Genomic DNA, 19,743 nt, shown 5'->3' with positions numbered 1-19,743 from the left:
CGCCCCCTTTCAGGAGTCAAAAAAAAAAAAAAAAAAAGGAGAGGGAGAGAGAGGAAATCGATTATTTCGCCTCGTACTAAGACTGGAGCGGGTTTAGGGAAAGACTCGGTCAGGATTGTGGGAAGGAACAGAAACAGCCTCTCAACATCACCGACAACCTCCAGACGTCCAGCAGTACACCAGCAGCAACACCGCTACACCGCTCCACCGGGTCCCTCTCCGCTCACCGGCACCTCGCAGAGACCAGGCGAAGCGTCCTCGCCGCCTCCTGAGCAGACACTGTCCGATCAGAGAGAGAGAGGGAGGGTGAGAGAGAGAGAGAGAGAGAGAGAGAGATAGAGTGAGAGAGAAACCGAGAGAGAGAGAGTGAGGGAGAGAGAGAGAGAGAGAGAGTAGTTTTCTCTGACATTATAGAGACTCCTACCACCTACTGTAGGTTACTTTTTTTCCTCCCGGCGACGTCCTCTGCTAAGTTGCGCTCCTGGATTTTAAGTGCGTCTTGGCGAAGTCCGTCCCCATCAAGCAGCGGCTTCAACCTTCCTGTCAATCGGCCGGACCAGACAGCCGGCGGACCGCTTGTTGTATCTTTCACTTCACCCGGACAAGATTTCATGCGAAATAAAGTAAGTAAAGCGTTCACACCACTTGCCACTCACTCGTAAACATCCACAAGACACGTTGCATCATATGATCTTCATTTTAATCTTCCAGAAGGAAACTTGGGTGCTCTATTTTGATGCGCGCTGCCTCCTTCTACAAAGTAAAGTAACTGCGTCTATTGATTTGTTGTGACCCTGATCGACTTATGGCGGTGACAACTATGTCATATAATTACAGGCTGACATCAAATATCTGTTTATGGTCTATTAGGAGTGTAAAGGTCTGTCTCGTGTTTTTAGGCAGTGTGACTTGTGTCGACCTTGTGTAGCTTTCTCGTGTCCACATGCAGGCGCACAGCCCCAAAGCCACAGCTACTGAATAAGCTGTCCTCCTCAATATAACATGATATAGCATGTTCTACTCTTCTGCGCTATGGGATAGCACATGAAAAGTTACACTGATAGTTTAAATTGTAGAGTTTAACCTGCCTGGCGCATAAATTTAAACCAAATAATATAACAAGAAACTTAAAAAAAAAAAAAAAAAACTCAGTGAAAGACAACCGGGAAAAATTACATGTGGTTCAGAAGTTTTCATATTTCAGATCATTTGCTGCTTTAAAGCAACAGAATGGAGGGAAGCTCACCAATCATAAGATGGCCTTTGTGGATATATTGTACTGTAATTCTTCACCAGTAGTTTAAAACTGAGGTGCACTGATCACAATTGTGTTGATACACATTAAATCTGGATTACCTGCACCCAATCAACTTTCATGAATATATTAGAAAATAATGAACGATGTAAACAATAATTTCCAAACTAGAATACAGGAGAACACAGTCTGTCAGACATATTTGAACGTTGATTCGTGCAGACCACAGGCACAGTGATAACAATGCTGTAAATCAGTGTTTTTCAGAAGGTTAAAGCTGAATTATAATTTCTTCTCTGTGACTTTGAGACTGGGATTGTTTAGGCTTAATTTCACCAGAGTGAGAATAATATATTCATACAGTGAGTTTAGCTCAGTCTCATGTGGCACAACTGAACCTGTTGCAGTCAGAGGATTAATAATGACACCCATAATTAACCTGTGGCAACTTTCACAGGTTGCAGCTTTTGAATTAAAAGTAGATGTATTTGTTTTTCAAGCATGGATATAAGGCCCACTGATGAAATGTAAAGATGCACTATAAGGATGGGAGTAAAATTTAAAATGACTACAGCATACTTAATTTTAATTTAGACCGATTGTGGTGCTGGGTAGGTTGTGTGCATGTAAGTCATGCTCATTAACGGAAGCCAAAAAGTAAATCTCTATCCCCAATTTCATGTTAATTTGCTCTTAAGCAATTAATGAACAGCAGTTTTATCTCTGTAATAAATACTGTCCATTTTAAAAGTTAAAAAAATGCCATTAATGTAGAGATAGCTCCATTTTCTGAAACTTAATAAAACTAGTGTAATATTAAAAGCATATTTAGAGATGTATCAGAACTATTAAATTTGAATTATGATTTATTAGTTAAATATTTTGAAGGCACTCTGGAAAAGTACAGTTTTTAAGTGATAAAATGTTGCTGTCTACTCCAGCATATTGACCTAATTTGTGACTCTGTGAAGAGCGTACTGCATACACTAAGTCATTTACTGCTTGATTGCATTTTATAGTTAAAAAAAAAAACAGCCTTTATAAAGTATATGCAACATCTAAGATAATTTTTTTTCATTTTAAGATGGTGTAGTGCCCTGTGCATTCTCCCATTACTTTTTACATCAATTTATGCTGCTTTATATGAGTTGTTTACTTATGAAAAAAATATATAAAAGTATATTAGTCTATAAAAAGATTTTACACATGGCCTCCCCTCTTGTGCCCATCGTCAATGAAGTTGTTCTGTGTGGCCTGTCTGGCCTGTTGCTCTCTTGGGATTTAGCGTTAGGTTAATCCGCTCAGAGGAAGGTGAGCGCTCGCATGTGGACCCACGATTACACACAGAGGACTCTGTCAGCCAAGCTCTGTAATCTCAGAGACCCTGTACAAACACACACACACACACACACACACACACACACACACACACACGCACACACACTCATGCATGCACGTATGCAGTCGCACGCAAACACACACAAATGCATACAGACAAAAGCATGGTCTGTCTCTTTCTCTGTCTCTCTCTCTCTGTCTTCATGTCAGGCACACACAGTTTCACACACAAGCACACACCGACACCCACACTATCTGGCCTGCGCTGCCTTTGTTTCTCTTATTCTCTTAAGACCTCTCCCTCTTGACAAATCATTTGGGATTTTGGGTGCTGATTCACAAAACCAACAGTGACAACACACTCTTACCCTTCTCACAGAGAGGGATTAGAAGGTCACGTGTCCCTGTGATTGGCCAGAGCATTGAGCCGATTGTCAGGGCACTTTGCTGTACACCAGGGGCTCAGTAAAGCTTTAGTTAAGTGAAGGAAAGGGACACATTGTGTGCCATGGTCAGAATTTTGCCATGTGTTTTAAAAACACTTAGTCAAAATCAACATATGACGGACTGTTACTAGTCTGATACTGTCACTATCTTTAATCATAAATGTCTAATATAATGGCCATAAATGTGTGAATACTTAGTTTTACTGGCAGGCCGAGATAAGCCTGACCAGACAGAGAGTTTGCATTTGAGTGCTGTAAAATTTGTGCCATCTTTGAAAAAAGAAGGGGTAAAAGTATACCTCTGTCCTGCCTCATAGCATAAACATTTTGTACTGTACAGAAGGCACATTTCAAGATTCTCTCCTTATGGAAACCCAGATCTATGAAAACATTATTCTTAATGGAAACATCAGAAGCATTTATGTTTAAGCAAATAATTTAATAGCCCCTTTTGCTATGCTTTAAAGTTTTTTTTTTCACTAATGGTTTCAAATATTTTGGAAGGGGTTTGCAAAGTTTGCTCAGTTAAACATCAGTAAAACACTCATTTGCAGATTGCAGGTTGGCAAGATCTGGAGGTAGATATTGAAGAACTGTAATTGGACTTCATGCCCTTTGGGTCAGACAAGAAGGTAATATAAGAGTCAATTGTAGAGAATCATATTTACCTCATATATAAGAAGCACATAATATCTTTAACTGTCAAGAGACATCCCTGTATATCCTGGAGATAATACAGTACATTTTGGGTTTTGCTGCTTTCATATAAATGTTAGACAGCACCCCTTAAAATCCAGATGTGAAAGACTAAAGATAAGCTCTCTTTGTTAGTAAATTTATCTGACACAAATAATGTGGAACTGTTCAGACTTTTGGTTAGAATAACTTTTTTTTTTTCTTGCCTGTTTATAAGCAGATGAAAATACTTAAGTTTTATAATAACTCAAGGGCTTGTTGTATTCTTGTTTATTGCACAAGGCAGGTGTTCCCTCTTTTGCAACATGGGAGGAAAAGTCTCCTTTTTTCGTTTTTATACATTTTTATAGCGCCAATGAAAAGCATCGGGCTCAACCTCACCATGTGTTTATTTACTCATTTTGAACAGATCTCCCTTTCATTGTCCTAACTGTTGTGCATGTTAGAAATGTTTACCCAAACGTTTCTTTGCCTTAGGAGCACTGTCTGTGTATCTTCATAAGAGCTGCAATTACTCATAAAACTTGAAAAATAATAATCTAAAGTAAATAACACAGTCCTTGAATGGTTTATGGTGGATTGAATGCATATATTTGAATATGTCCTGGTTTATGCATAATGATGCAAAGTCTTCTTCTGTCTCTATCTAGTAATTAGCGGTGACGTTCAGCAACTTTCTCTGTATGCTGTAAGTGGATGGGGGTGTATGGGGTTTGTTCACTGGGGTGTTAAAGATCACAGAGGAATATATCAGCCTTTGATGTTTAATTGTATTGTAAAACACACTTTAGAATATTTCTGCATAAAGTAGACTTCTGGCTGTGCTGTGCTTTGTGTTTGCTGTTTCTTTGTGTGTTTGTCTGTCAGTATGTGCCGTGTGTCTGGGAGGTGTGTGTGTGTGTGCGTGTGCGTGTGTGTGCGTGTGTGTGTGCGTGTGTGTGTGCGTGTGCGTGCGTTCAAGTTTGTGTCTTGTCTCCGTCTGTTTGTGCGTCAGAATGTTTGTGCTTTTGTGTTTTTTTTTTTTTGTCTTGAGTTTTGTGAGGTTGTTGCTGGTGTATATTCAAATGAAAATGCGTGTATTTCTTCTTCTCCTTTATTCTCGCACTGAGGAGGGTAGGATTTGATGTCTGGGATGATGGAGCAGTCTGGAAAACAGTGTCAGTGTGAGGGCTGAAAAGGCAAACTGAGAAGACAGATGCACAGAGAGACAGAGAAAAACACACACAGAGAGAAAACGTAGATAGAAATCTATTTGAGCTGAGGTGAGTTAAGAGCAGAGCGGCAGAATATTTGGCCTCAGATCAGGTATTCTTCATTAAAGAGTAATGCCTTTGTGATGTCATGTTTAACACACTGATCTGGATGAACAGGATGTCCTGCCTTCTTCTTCCTGTTTCCCGTTTCCTGCTTGGCCTGTTGGTCATTATGGCAGCAGCTGCCTGCTGGGTGGTCTGTGCTCAGCAGTGCTGGCCACAAAATCATAGTGTCAGCTGCAGCCCACCTAAAGAGACACCCAAAACACCTCACCATACTTGAGGCCTGCTCCCTGAAATATTTGGACAGAGAGTGAGTCCTGGGAGGCAAGAAGACTGGAGGAGTGCAGGGAGCAGAGGATTGTGAGTGATAAGACAAAAGAGAAACATTTAGACTAGAAGAGAGTTTGCATTTCTTTGTCTAAACATTGGATGGTTCAGATCAGGCTGAATGTCTCAGCATCAGCATCAAGACTTGGTGTTTCATGTTAAAATGAGACTTAAATGAGAACTAACGTGTTTATAGATGAGTTTCCCGGCCAGATACTCGCTTTAGTTGCTCTCGTGTGAGATTTAAAAAAAATTTTATTCAGCATCAGTGTAGCAGAATCCGCAGAGCCTACCTAGTCAACCTGGTAATACCACATACAAGTGTATATCTGTAATACCTGCTCCAAACATGCTGTGCGGTAAATCCAGAATTAACTGGGAATCCTTTTTAGTGAGTTTGAGGGGTTAGTTTGAGGGAGAAGTGTTTGCTGTCCACATGCATAAATCTGACGACGGGAAGGCATGTTCCATGATAAAACACAGTACCTGACCTGTGAACGCTGAGGGGCAACTTCTTACCCCTAATATATTTTCAGAGAGAGACCCCCCCCCTCTTCTCACCATCTCCCTTTGGTGTGGCACACATATGGACTACACCCAATGCCAAAAAAAAAAAAAGAAAAAAAGAAAAGAGGTGTAGAGAAGGGGAGAGAGTGAGAAAAAAAAATGTAAAAATGTTTTCCAGTGGCTGTAATTTATCTTTGTCACGACTGCAACATAGCCGAGTCATTCTGCAACATAGTCCGGTGAGACGCACAGAGGTAGCTCTGTGCCTTGGCCTCACACAAGCTCACATCCATCTGAAACCCCTGCTCACTCGGCTGCCACAATCTCCGTCGCTGCCGCCACTTCTCCCCATCCACGCCGCCGCCGCTGCTGCTGCTTCTCCTGAGCTTCACATTGCTATCGGGTATTTTTAGCAGATCTTGTGTTCACACTGGATTCAGAGGAATAAGGACTCGAATTTTACCCAGTCAGGCTTTTGTTTGATGTTGCTCTTGTAATGAAACAGTGTCACACTAAATTTCCAATAACAGGCAAGCGCAATTGATATATCTATCTCTTTTTCCTGCTCCAAGAGGAGGTACATTACAGTCTTAAATATGATGCTTGTTTTTCACCGTAGAGTCTCAGATATCCGGGCAAAGTCTGAAACATCAGGAGGTTCGCTGTTCAACTCCGGGGGGAGCGTGCTGTTGAAAATGCTGTTAACACCGTCTAAGTTGAGAAAAAGCTATATAAGAATCCACGCTCAGTGCTCTCCCTCTTCCGCAGAGCACACAGCTTAACCAGGCGGTGTCCTGCCAAAGTCCACACCAGTGTTCCTTTCCACTGTCATCTGTGCCATTCCCACACCAAAGGCCAGCCTGTAAAATAATGCGCAGCACAGGACTGTTTTCAACACTTACATTACTCAGCTGACCAAAAAAAAAAAAAAAAAAAAAAAAAAAAAAAAAAAGTCAGTAGAAAGCAGGACAAAGAAATGTAGAGAAAGAAAAGTGCGTCGAGAAAGACAAAAATGAATTGTGTTTAAACTTTTCAGCTAAAGTACATCTGAAATCAAACTTAATAACACGCAATAAAGTACAGCAATATGAAGTGCCCCGAGGGGGGAGAAGGGTGAAGCAATCTCCCCCCACCCCACCCCCCACCCCCCCAAACACACACACACACATACACACCCCTTTTCTCTCTCTCAGTCAATTTTTTTTTTTTTTTTTTTATACACTTCTTTTCGGCCCGGCTCCTTCTGCTCCGTGATGTATGGCTTTTTCCTACAGTGGCTCTTCCAAAGTGCAGCTCGTGATGTCATTAATTTTATTCATACTTTATGGATGCTCTGTCTGGAAAAAAACGAGAGAAAAAGGAGAGGGACGATGTGAGGAGAGAGGGAAGAAGATCGAGGGAAAGAGAGAGAGAGAGAGAGAGGAGAAGAGATGGTGTTGCGGAAGGAGATTTTCAGTGCAGTTGCATGTATAATGAATGAGGGGGCACTTTGTTTGAAACTCCAGCCCGGCGCTTCACTTCAAGGTTTGCTGGGCAGAGTGGGGCCTTGTGATCTCACACCAGCCACTCTCTTTATCCTGCCAATAGATGCTTTCACCTGGCACTGTGGTTCGACCCAGTGGAAAAACAAATAACCTTGTGTGTGTGTGTGTGTGTGTGTGTGTGTGTGTGTGTGTATAAGAGAAACACATAGAGAGAGAGAGAGTGAGAGGGAGAGCACTGACAATGGAACGAGGGGTTGTGTAGAAAGGGTGAGGAGCGGGTGAGAGAGGAAAGAGGTGAGTTTGTATAACAGCAGCAGTGCAATGACGCCCAGACGATACTGAGGAGAATACTGGCACCCAGCCCACACTTCCTAAATAGTGCTCTCTACAGAAATAGCTCAGCCTTGATATTGACTTTTGTCTGCTGTGTGTGTGTGTGTGGGGATATGCACATTTGAGCATGCTCAATGGGAGGACAGAGATGGTTTCATTGTCTAGTGAGGAGTTTTTCCACTTCGTTAATGTCTGTTAATGATTTTTGTATGCTGAGGTCGGATGTTTCTGATCCTGGTGTTTGTGTTTGTATGTAAAGGAGTGAGCCGCCTTTATGATTTAGGATAAAAATGGCCTCCGTCTTATTTTTGGCCCTGTGCTGGACTTGTGGTTTTATAAATAGCTGAGGAAGTGCGGGGGATACCTGTCGTGGCTCCAGCCTCCCTCCAGTAGACTCCCAGCGCCTCCACGTCACATCCATCCACCGCCGGCCCTCTCCAGGCTACGACAGAGCAGCCCCCTCAGGGGCCGAGCAAACAGGATAGGACTCAAATTGAGGGTGTGAGGAAATCAGTCTCTAGAGTAAAAGACAAAAGGGCTCGCAGCTCAGCATGAGCAGCCTGATCTGACACTGTCAGATTTTGTAAAGTACCGATTAAAAAAAAAAAAGAAAAAAAAAAAAAGACTACAAGTTAATTTCTCTTTACAAATACTGAGCAGGCTATAAGGCTTCAAGAGGAGTGTCAAGATGGCAACACAAGAGAATGTCTTCAAATTGAGAACTGTGTTTTTTTGACACTTAGTCTATGACTTTAAGGTCATAGGGTGGTTTTCTCTCCTCTCTGCTGTATGCCGAGGCATCTTGTTAATTTCATTTCAGCATCTCGTTATCTTTCTGTCTTTGACTCACTGCTGAACACTGTTTCCCTCACATTCTGCTCTCACTTACGGGATGATCTTGTTTCACATTTTTGAAGGGAGTGAGAGTTTTTGGATTTAGAGACCATTCGATAAAAAAGAAAAAAAGAAAAAAGTAAACAAACTCGTGCTTTACTGATAATAATATTAGGTTTGAGAGTAAACTAAGTTATAGGCTGTATGTGTAACATTTATTTATGAATAGGTTTAGATTAGCAAGGGTCAAACTAATTTTAAATGTGTCACTTATGTGGGCAGATAACAGCCTATCCTCTACCAGGCATCATAGTCCTTCATTGAACCATCTAATTATTTGTTCTTGAGTCTATATTTTCACCGTGAGATGCTCCTCTATCTGTTCAACTGTCACCCAAGCACAAGTGTTTGAGTGTGTCTAGTATAAAGTGGAAAAACAGTCCACGTAAAGCCTGTAATTCATTTAAACATGAGCATCATCCTTGCTGCATCCTAGTCTTAGCTCGAGATATTGTTCACCCTCTAAATGAGTGGCACTCTGCACATCTTGGCCCCTCACAATAGAGGCCCCGTAATCATATTAAGAGTGGGACAGAAAGAGAGGGAGGGAGAAATCTTTGAAAAGCTTTACTGCCCTTGGTGGACTGTGTCTTTACACAGCGTACGAGAAATCATTCTTTTTTCTTTTTTCTTTTTTTTTTTTGAATGTACCCCCCCCCCCCCTTCTCTGTGAAGGGAATTGTGCTGCCTGTTATTAATGTGCTTTTGACAGCTTAATTTGATAAGCGGGCTACTTGTTAAAGAAGCCTTGGATTGTTCTCATAGAAAGAACACGCTTTTTTTTCCCTCCCATGTTCTTCAAAATGCTGCCGCACAGTCTGTCGATGACCCAGTTCTGAGAGATGGTCGAAAACAAGGAAGAGCAGTGCAAAATCCACAGGGAGAAGGAAGGAGAGAAGGCAAGAGGGTAGCGGGAGAGGGAGAGAAAAAGATAGAGTGAGAAAGGATACTATAAGTAAGAAAGGCACTTGTGGGAAGTTAACTCAAATGCTTTTCTTTCTTCTCTCTCCCTTTCGCCTCCTCCACTCTTCCTCCTCCTGCACTGAACAGCCTACCTTCTTGGGCTCCTCTTCCCTGTAGTCTAATCGGAAGAGAAACGGTGGGAACGATAACGGGGATTAGCTTCCACTGCTCGCCAGCTCCCCTTGGTTAAGTACACGTGTAATGAGTTGTTTATTTGGGATAATGCACAGTAGGCACAGCAGAAGCCCAGAGCTGCCCTCACCTCCCTCCTCCTCTGCTAACATAGAAACACACACACACACGCACACATGCAACAGAAATATCTACCTAAAGTAAATGTATAACACATGCAGTAACGCAGCATATGCAGGTATGTGCACGCACATATATTCACTCAACCCTCCTACAAACACACCCACCCATACGAATTCCCACACACAGCTGTGATGCAGGTCACTTGCTGTGCAGAGTTGTACAGAGGGAGAAAAACGGGGAGTTTGCAGTTGGAGGGGGGGGGCTAAGTGTGTGTGTGTGTGTGTGTGTGTGTGTGTGTGTGTGTGTGTGTTGTCGTGTGTGCTGTATGTGTGAGCGTATGTGTGTGTGTGTGTGTGTGTGAGAGAATGTGTGTAGGGGGGGGCAAATGTTCTCAGGCCTTCCTTGGGTCATAAGACCAGGGGATTTTTCTCAGGGTGAGGAGAAGGGGAAGAAATTGAATGATATGAGAAAAAATGAAGGGAAGGAACCAAGAGAAGGAAAGGGGATATGATGTGCCCACTAGTTTGTGTGCGTGTGTCCGATGCTTCTTGTGTGTATGTGTGCCAAGTTTGTGTGTATGTACATGAAGTGGAAAAAGCTGTTGCCTTGTGGAGGGGACGTGCTCTGCTATCATTAGCTGGGGGTGGCGGGTGGTGGTGGTGGTGGTGGTGGTGGGGGAGTGGGAGGGGGCAGGCGAGGTTATGTGAACGGTGCAGCTGTGCTCGCAGCAGAGGGATTTGAGTGGAGGGGGGGGGGGGGGAACTCCAGGCAGCCAGGTCCTTCACTGAACCACCAGCTCGCAACGCAGAGAAGAAGAGAAGAGAAAAATTCAGCCAAGCAGCGAGCCTTGTGAACCAAACACAACTTGCCGCCGCCCCCTCTGTCCGCCGTCTCTCCATCCCCCACTCCTTCACTCCTCCACTCCTCCACTCTAGCCCTTTACTTCCCAAATAGGGAAAATAAATAAATAACGATTGATGCTTGATGGTAAGGATAAGAGTGCAAGAGAGAGGAAGAGGAGGAAAAAAGAAACATGTCATGATTTATATATAGTGTAGGGAATGCTTTTCTGTCAGCAGTTTGTGGTTTTACTTTCCATTTTCACCCATTCAGTCAAAATAACTTTCGTTTAACAAAACCACTATTACTAGTACTAATAATAACAATAATAATAATTATTATTATTTATATTATTTTCAAATAACTGTATTAGGAATACAAAATTGTTGTTCAAGTTTGCTCCCTTTTTATTCGGGGGATTTCCCCACGACTTGACGTACAATTCCAAAATCACTCAAATTTGTTTAAAGCTTCCTCCCCGCCTCTCTTATTTTGCTCACTGAAAGAGTCGCAGCCCACGTAGCGAAGGATGGCGCAGCAGACGAAGACCCAAACTTGCTTGTCAGCCCGTGTGATCAGTCGCTGTAGAGAGACAAGGCAGAGGTGGCTGAGAGACAACAGAACACAGAATGGCATCGGCGTGCACTGCTAATGCATTCAGCCTGCCACCGTATCCAACAACAAGGCAAGATATCACACAACTCACTTCACAAGATGTTCCTACAACAACATCAACAATGAGAGACACATAAATGCACACACACACACACACACACACACAAACACACAGGTGTACGCACATGCATAAATAAACCACACACTGCATGTTAAAAACCAACCATGAGGAACAAGAATTTGAAAGCAAACAAACAAGTCAGAATGTAAGCAACTTGTCTGAGAGTTTATGACAGAAAAATAAATGAAAAACCTACCTTTTTGTTTTATGAGAAAAAGGAGCTAAATTGCTGCGGTGCACCAGGCGTTCAAATTTTGGGATAAGAAAAAGTAAGAAAAAAAAAAAAAAAATAGAAGCTCCTGGCAGATTTTAGCATAACTGTGAACTACGTCAAGCACAATGGTGAGCGCTGAGCTAAAAATAGAGTGTGGTCAAACAACAGTAGTGCTTTGGCAAGAGGGGTCATGTCCGTGTGATACAGTGGCCTTCACTGTAGCCACATATTGAGAGCATAGGCATTCTGCCAAAGCTTGTAGCTTCACAGCAGTAATTTAATATTTGTTTGTCTCTATTATTTCATTCTCCCCCCTCTCTCCTTCTCCCTCTCTCTCTCTCTCTCTCTTGCTTATGGGGGTTAAGTAACAGTAAGCTTTATCAGATTACTGGGTCTGAGGTCTCTTTCAAACCTCTCTTTGCCATCTTGATTTTGTGCAGCTGTGCAGACTCTTTAATCATACGCTATCTTTTTTCACTCGCCCTCCCCTCCTCTCCTCCCTTTTTCTCGTCCTCCCTCCTCCCTTAACATATGTTAATTGGCTGCTTTCTGTGACAAATTACGAGCGCTCGCTTTGATGAGGTCGGGTTGTGATGGTGCTGGGAGTGGAGTACAGTGGAACTGCCAGACCCTCGCCGGTTCCCCCTTAACCACTCCAAAAAGGAAAGCGGCACCCAGCCGATGACTAATGAGAGGCTTGGACTGGGTCTGGCCCGGCTCTGGCCTTGGTGGGGCCACTCCCCTAAACAGAGGCTGATCTGTAGGTACCGTATGCCGCCACACGCCTTCCACACTCCGTGCAAACCTTCGCCTCATACAGCCCACACCCCACCAGCCCTCCTCTGGGAACTGTAAAGCACTGTGAGCGTAGAAGAGTTCAAGCTATGTGCTGAAAAAGATTCATATTTTTATATGTGTTACATCCATTTTTCATAACAGAGATTGAGAAAGTTTCCAATATATATTGCTTTTTGATATTGTTGGCTTTTCTTTATGTTTGAAAGCACCTAAATCTGACTTGAAACAATGCACAGAGGTAACATAAATTATAGATGCAGAGCATACAACTTGCGTCTCAGGTTTATGTTGTGTGTGTGTTTGTGTGTGTGTTTGTGTGTGTGTGTGTGTGCACGCGCGTTTGTGGTGAAGAGACAGTGCCTGGAAACATTATACCACCCTTGCTTAAACAAACACTAACAGTGGAACAATCTCTGTTTAATGATGCGCAGCGTCAACAGGGAAACAATGCTCACCAATAATCAGCACAATCAGCTTGTGGTAACCAGAAAAAAGAGGAGTGAACATGACATCATTCTAGTAGAGTTTTTTCTTTTTTTTGGTGGGGTGTCAAAGTCTGACTCTGTCTACCTTCAATCTATCCCACTGCTTCTTCAGCTCAGTCTCTGACTCTCTTTCTCTGTCACAATCCCTCTCTCTCCCTACTCTACGATCTAGGTTACTCGGTTTCCTAGCAGAGCACAGGGACCGAAGGAAAAAAAAAAAAGAAAAAAAGAAAAGAAAAAACAGAAGGTCGAATCTATGAAGGACATCCTTGTTGAAGTGTGCAACCTTCTACTTCTCTGCAAATTACCCACACGCTGTGCATAGACTCAAAGCAGAGCTGTGGCTCTCACTTCAGCTCAGCAAGGCTGCGACCATGACATGTGCTGCTGTTGGGGTGTCACAACAGGGAGAGGCAGTGTTGTTTAGAGTGCTCACTCTCCTCAATTTGTAGCAGCTTTTTAAGGGTTAATTTTGTCTCTTTAAGACACATACACAGCTGAACCTGACCCTGAGGGTGCCCTGTGTGATACATGATAATTATGACCGTTTTATTGATTTTTATGTGCTTTAAATAAGTTGAGGCCGTCACCACACTGGAGCAAGTCTTCACAGTAGAGAAGTAGAGAGGAGAAAGGATGTTACCAATTTAGAAGCTTCAGTTTTTGCTTGTTGTGGTCCCAACTTAAAAATAATCACCTGACGTAATAGTATCATTTTGGAATCCAAACTTGCTGATCAAGTGAGAGAAGGAAAAATAGTAAATTCCACTACTTCCCTGTAGGTCTTCCATTGCCCACATGCTGACTTAGTTGCAACAAACCCAATCGAAAAAGGGAAATACTTTTATTTACCTCTTCCCATCAGCAAGTATGCACAACAGATAACGACACAGAAGCAAGCACGCATTTCCACGCCCGCAGAGTTGACAGACATGCATAGATACACACACACACACACACACACACACACACACACACACACACACACACACACACACATACATGCTGAAAAGGATGACAAAATGAAGCTGATGAAGAAAAAGGAAGTGAGCCGGCACCTCGTGGTTGCATGAGGGTTAGCCATGTTAGCGTTAGCCTGCAGGCCTTAATTGAGGCCAGGAGGGAGCATTTAATAATTGCTGTCAGAAGATCAAATTTAATTCTCCTCTCTTCACAGCCACCACTGCTGTAGGGTAGAGTGAAACAAATTGTCATCAGAGATTTCTAAATGAACAAAGCTTTTAATTAGGGTGATTAGAATGCTGTGGAAAAGAGAAAGAGTAAAGAGGGGTTGGGGGTGTGATGAAATCATCAGTGGATCGTCTTAACCATGATGTCTGGTGTTGATACAGTGTGGGGTGGTGAGAAGGGGAGTGAGGGCAATGCGACTACTGTGAAGTTTACTGTGCTTGAACATAAGCAAGTGTGGCCCATGCAGCAAAGAGTCCTTAGCCTCATTTTCAAACCTCTGACATGAAAACACACACACACACACACACACACACACACACACACACACGCGCGCGCGCACACACTCTCTGCCCTTCTCCCCCCACTGGAGAACATTGCTAACATCCTGAGACATTGTCATACTCGGCGGGGAACATAATTGGGTGAATATGTCAGTGCTTTGTGTTCTTAGTGACATGACTCCCGGCTGTTCCTGTGGGGGCTGCAAACACTCATCGAAGGGTTTATACAGCAATTCCCCGGCATTGGTTCATTGTTCATTACGGTGCGACTCGTTTTATGAACATAATAGATGAGCAGGGAATGACTGATATCTGTGCACCTATAGACAAACTTGTGAGTGTGTGATCAGTTCATGCACTGTGTGTTCATTTTCTGTTCCTGTCCCTTCACTGCCAACAGTTGGTTACACCTGGGTCCTGCGGCGCACAGGGCAGCATGTGAATTGAGACAGTGGTTTACACTCACTGGAAAACATGACCTGCGGCAGAGCTTTGTAAATGACTTTAAGATGACTGGAAAGAGAGAGAGAGAGAGGGAGAGAGGGAGAGAGAGAGAGAAGGAGAGAGAGAGAGAGAGGAAGAAGTGAAAGAAAATGTGACAGTGTTGATAAAGTGAAACTTAAGCGGGGTTATTTATGTTTAAACATCAGATGTGTGTATCACCACAATCTGCACCACTTCCATATTCAAAACCATTTCAGCACCTCTCGGTTTTGTCCCCTCTGCACAAACTCCACTCTGTCTCCACCTTGTACTGTCACCTTTATTAAGTTGATTCTTTTTTTTCCCTCTGATATCTTTTCTATCTCTGCTTCATCCTTGAATGCGTCCATTGCCCCTCCTTATGCTCATGCCATGGAAAGACTGAATGCACTAAATGGTGATTCATTCCAGCCTTTCCGGGGCCTCTCCAAATTGTGGCTCGCCTTTGCTTCTGCTTTTTCTTTTCTTCCCCTTTTTTTCTGATACCATTTTTTTTTCCAGCTTGGCACAAGGGTATGTGTGTGGCAAGTTTGTCATTGTGGTCCGCTAAGTTTATTTGTTTATTACTCATGGCTATATAAGCCATTGTCACAACAAAAAGCTGCTGACAGTCGACAGGGATTGCCTTTTTAACCATGAAGGCTACTCCTACTCCCTATCCCGGTCTAGCTTCGCCTCGCATTTACGTGTGCCCTCTTGCTCATCTGCCTTTGGCCTAGCAGCTGCGGCTTTACAGCCCTTGGCCTCCTTTCAAAGAGGGGGGTTGACACATTGTGTCAAGTCATTTTGTCCTTGGGGAAGTCAGCAATGGGCTATGGAAAGATGGCTCTCACCTGTCTCCATACTGGCTGTGACGGATGGCTACCTATCTCCGTTGCGGGCCCCTGTTTACTGGTGCTGAGTGAGACGTGCAGCTGCCCAAACGAAGGGCAGGCTACGCTCTCTTCTGCCTCCATTTCCACCCGCTCATTATGATTACCTGATATGACAAAGCAGCAGGGACAGCTCTTCACACACAATAAAATATGTAAATCTAGGAACATTTAACTAAGTGGATTCTCGAATGTTGAACAATTAAATAAGCTGTTTTAGTGCTTGAATTCACAATCAAAAAGCCATATATACATATAACTAAAGTATATGAACATTTAATATAACTACATTTAATATGAAAAGCTGGAACATTAAAAGTAATGCTTCTGTTCTTAGGCATTTTGAAGACAGGTGAGTTTCCTCTAATTGCTCCTCAATGGAAGCAATGTAATTTAGTTTAGAGATGGTTTGATTGCTGTTTGGATGGAAATCTTTGCGGATATAACGCTCCATGAATTGGAAGTAAAAAGTATAAAAAATACTTTTCTTGTTGATACTGTGCAACCCACATCACAGGGATGTGTTGCTGAAGAACTTACAAAACATTTTTTTTAAAGTCCAGTATCTTAAATTAATTTAAAAGTTTATAGAATTTATATTAGAGCAGAATAAACAAATGTTTTTCAACCCAGTTTCCCAGTCAGTGTTTTCACAATGTGTCTGCTGGTTCATGGTAAAAGATTTTGCAATTTTTCTTTTAGATTAGGAGTCCAGTTCAAAATCATATAAATTAAAATGTATGTATTAGGAAACTCAATGTAAGGCCTAAAGTATTTCATATTCAGAAAATGTTTTGCTTTTGTTTATTTGCTCTCATCATTTACCGTTGGGGATAAAAGGGGAGAGTGGTGATTTGGCTTTGAATCCTGCTCTGTTAACATGTGAGTGATTTGGTGAAGGAAGCACCTTTAGCACCTTTGATTGTCTGTGCATGCTGATGTCACATCCTTCCGCTGAGCACCATGTGCGTGTGTGTGTGTGTGTTTCCTGTCTTTCTGTCCTCTAAGACCCGGGGGGCAGAGCTGTTGGATTGAGGGATAAGAGGGGAAACAGCGCTGGCAGAGTCTCATTAGTTTGAAAATCAATTAAGTTTAAAGTTGAAGTATAAAGTTTTAAGTTGAGAAATTGGTTGAACTGGGGTTGGCAAGAAATAGAGAGCTCATCTAGAGCTGCTACTTATAACAATACACTTTGTTCCATAATGTCAATCACACTTATAAACCTGGTGCCAACCACAGGCTATTGGCTCACTTTCCTCCCTGTCAATAGACAGGTGTCTCAGTTCTAAGGCACATAGAGATTGAAAATAGAATACATGTGAAACCGTCTCTGTCTCGCTAATGATCCAACTAAACCATGAGCTAATAGAGAGAGACAGGTGAAGACATATCCTCCAACACACACATAAGAACACACACACACACACCGCAGCTTCTCAAATTCAAGTTTAGCTATAATGCTCACTGCGAAAAAAGGAATGAACACATTATAAGATGATCCACCACTATCACTCTAATCCCCAGATGTACATGTTGCTAATCTCTTTAGCTGCTAACATGTTAAATTAGCCCTAATATCTGCTGAGATTCAGAGGCATAGAGGCCCACCTACGCATGGGCTACCGCCCAGGTTTAGGTCACTCTTCTCCCCCAGCACTCCAAAAAGATACAGACATTAGAGTGGGGCGGGTGGGGGCGGTGGGGGTTGAAGGAAGTAGCAGTGATAGCCATTCGTCACCCTGCCTATCTCGCTCTGACAGATGGGGAGTGCGGCGTGCCACATAGAGGAGTCACTGCCTGTAATGACATTAGAGGCACAATGAGAACTGATACACATTTTTCTGTTCCCATCCTGCCTGGCCATCGACTCGCTCCTTCGCTTGATCCTTCCCCTCCTCTCATTTCTGCTGGTACATCTCCATCCGTCCTTATAGGAGATAAAGTGCTGTGTGCCACTATTTCCAAATCAAAAGCACAGACACACACACATGCATGCACACACAAACACATCCACATGTGTACAGGCACATGTGCACATAGCAACAGAAAAAAAATAAACACAAAGAAGAAACCTCCAAAAATCTACAATCTACTCTGAAAAAAAAATTATGTTCTTGAGGGAAAAAAAAATCTATATGACAGAAATGCTCAAGTGAAAATGGAGCACCGAGTGTGTACTGACATTCGGATTGTATTTGGAAAACTATATTAAAGCGCTTTTTTTTTCGTCCTGCTCTTCAAGGAAATGGGAGTTTATTTAAAAAGAGAGAGCGTTTATTTAATGTACCATACACCTCCTAAAAGGTTTACTTACTGCAGTGTAATATGTTATTTCAAATCCTTACAACCACATTTCCTAGGAGGATAGGGGATACTGGCGTTATATACATATTTTTTTCAGGACACATGCTATTACCAAATGTGTTGCAGATGTACCATGAGCTGAGGCTGTGCTGCCGAGGTGGGGTTTCTTGGAAAAACACCGCCAATCCTGTCACGATAAATCACCTTCCCCAATTTGCTACAACATGTAAAATTAGGATTTGAGAGTATCAGCATCAGCAGATTCTCCACATGTTGCATTTGCAGTGGCACTTTCGTTTTTAACATTTTTCCCTAACAATTCTCTGAATGGTGGCTACATGCGCCTAATTGTTGTTCTTGGAACTCATATTCATTTCTCATTTCTCATTTGCTTTCATGCCCCTTCTCCCGGGTCACAAACAGAACTCTGCAGCAATCTTTCAATGTGACAAATCAGTCCTGAGTATGAGTCAAGGTAAAGTTCCTCTTTTTGTCGCCCCCTTGATTTAAAGGAGTCGTCTTCAGTGTCTGTCCTGAATAACAAAGCCACATTAACAAGCACCCTACAGACCGTCTATTAGAATGTGAAAAAGCGCCATGTGCTGTATATTAGTTTTTAGTGACTAAACACTTGGGAGAGAGGCGACCTAGAATCAAGCCTTGTGGTGCACTGAGTGTATATGTTCTCATCGTCCTCTCAGCTCCACTTCTGAGACACAGAGAGAGAGAGAGAGAGAGAGAGAGAGAATGCTCATTAGATCTATGTGCTGAATCGCTGCTCCCTCTCTATCTCTCCCATCCTCCCCCAACCTTCATCCCCCTCTCTCTCCGTCCGTCTGCTTAACAGATGGGAGGGTCGTGGGTACAGCTCTTCCCCTCCCCCTGGAGAGGCCTGGTGCCTGTTCAAAAGATTCCTCTTTATGCTTCACTCCATTTCCCTCTCTTCTCTCCATTTCTCTGTTTTTTCCTCCCTCCGCTCTTCGTCTCTTTCATTGTCACCTCTCCAACTCATGGCACAGAGAGTTGGGACCCAGGATATAAAAGCGAGCAGAGGAGCACCCATTGTCCTTCTGCCTGCTTGAAGCCGATGTGCTCTCTGACCTCAGCAGTCGCCTGCTCCGGTCTCCTTCCAGTTACCAGCCTAGTGTGAACGCAGGCATGGCATTAGTCGGACTCCACAGAGAAGATAAAGACATTTTTTGTGTATTCTTCATTTTCCGCAGCTCATTCCCTCTTTCCCTACAACTTACTTTGGGATTAGTAAATTGCCTTAATGTGTACAAGCTTGTTAGTTCTTTCTTCTGTCTCGCCCTACGTGTCTTCATTTCTCCTCCTGTTACTTTCTCACCTCTGTAGCCCTCTCAAGGTCAACTGTCAGTTGCTTGTGAAAAATTCCTGCTGAGGATTACTGCCCTCGGCCACTTGACCATGTTCACTAAGCCGTGCTTGTTTCTCGCGTTTCCCTCCACTTCACTGTCTTGGCGTCATGAGGCTTAATTGGATTGAGTGATTCAGTGGTAATCTGTTAACTGATGCTCTGTTCACCACGAGGGAAGAAGGAGAGGGAAGGGAGCCTGATGAGGAGGTGGGCACTCAGTTCTTATCCAGGAGCTGCCTGTGCCTGGCATTCATATGGGACGGGGGCGGGTGTGAGGAAGAGAGGGGGATGGTGGCAGGAGGGGCCTGGAGGGACAGGAAAAAAAAACACCTTGTATCATGACAGCTGCATCATAAATGTAAATAAAAACACTAGACATGAAAAAATAAGAAAGCGGAGACTAAATA

At 43.0% G+C, this 19,743-nt stretch overlaps 1 protein-coding gene across 8 annotated transcripts in view; it reads left to right on the top strand.

Annotated features, from left to right (window-relative positions):
• Positions 1 to 365: 365 nt before the first annotated feature.
• The window catches only part of mef2c (myocyte enhancer factor 2C), a 61,315-nt gene continuing 41,937 nt past the window's right edge, over positions 366 to 19,743 (top strand). For all 8 annotated transcript variants that reach the window (XM_022751598.1, XM_022751588.1, XM_022751571.1 and 5 more), the window contains exon 1: positions 366 to 623. The gene's annotated coding sequence lies outside the window, so the exon portion shown is untranslated. The remainder of the gene's footprint in view (positions 624 to 19,743) is intronic.

This window comes from Seriola dumerili, unplaced genomic scaffold (genome assembly GCF_002260705.1).
Source record: "Seriola dumerili isolate Sdu_G_001 unplaced genomic scaffold, Sdu_1.0 BDQW01000017.1, whole genome shotgun sequence".
In the NCBI taxonomy this organism is placed as follows: Eukaryota; Metazoa; Chordata; class Actinopteri; order Carangiformes; family Carangidae; genus Seriola; species Seriola dumerili.
Note: the sequence above shows the minus strand (reverse complement) of the source record. Positions and strands in the feature narration are given on the sequence as shown.